This window comes from Myotis yumanensis, unplaced genomic scaffold (genome assembly GCF_028538775.1).
Source record: "Myotis yumanensis isolate MYYU_CA2020_CCGP unplaced genomic scaffold, mMyoYum1.0.hap1 SCAF_19, whole genome shotgun sequence".
NCBI lineage: Eukaryota > Metazoa > Chordata > Mammalia > Chiroptera > Vespertilionidae > Myotis > Myotis yumanensis.
In genome coordinates this window covers 21841379-21841807 of record NW_027223770.1, presented here as the reverse complement: position 1 = coordinate 21841807, position 429 = coordinate 21841379, and positions in this window count along the sequence as shown.

Below are 429 nucleotides of genomic sequence, written 5' to 3'. Positions count from 1 at the left end.
CGCCTAAGACCCCTGGAGGTAGAGGCTGTCCGCGGCGCGCGCCTGATCAAAAACCTCGCTGTCTTGCCGCCTGAAAGGGAAATGTGAGCCTCAGGTGACGGGGAAAATCTCTAAATACACGCAAATCATGTTATTTTTATACACCTGTGAAAGTTCTCTTGAGAAAAACAACCACCTCCCTAACACGGCATGTGTTCCGTCCCACTTCGGACAGAATGGGGTCCTTGGACAGGAAGTGGGGCCATTATCGGAAGCCCGGGAGAGAGTGTGATGATTTAGTTAAGGGTTTGGCGCCATCTGGAGAAGGTCTAAATGACTGGGAATAAATACCTTACTGCCTAGTCTAGTGTGACCTGGCGCTTGGTTCAAATATCCCCGCCAGCTGACCCGCAAACGCAGAGAAAACCCCAAGTCTTCAGGGATCGATTG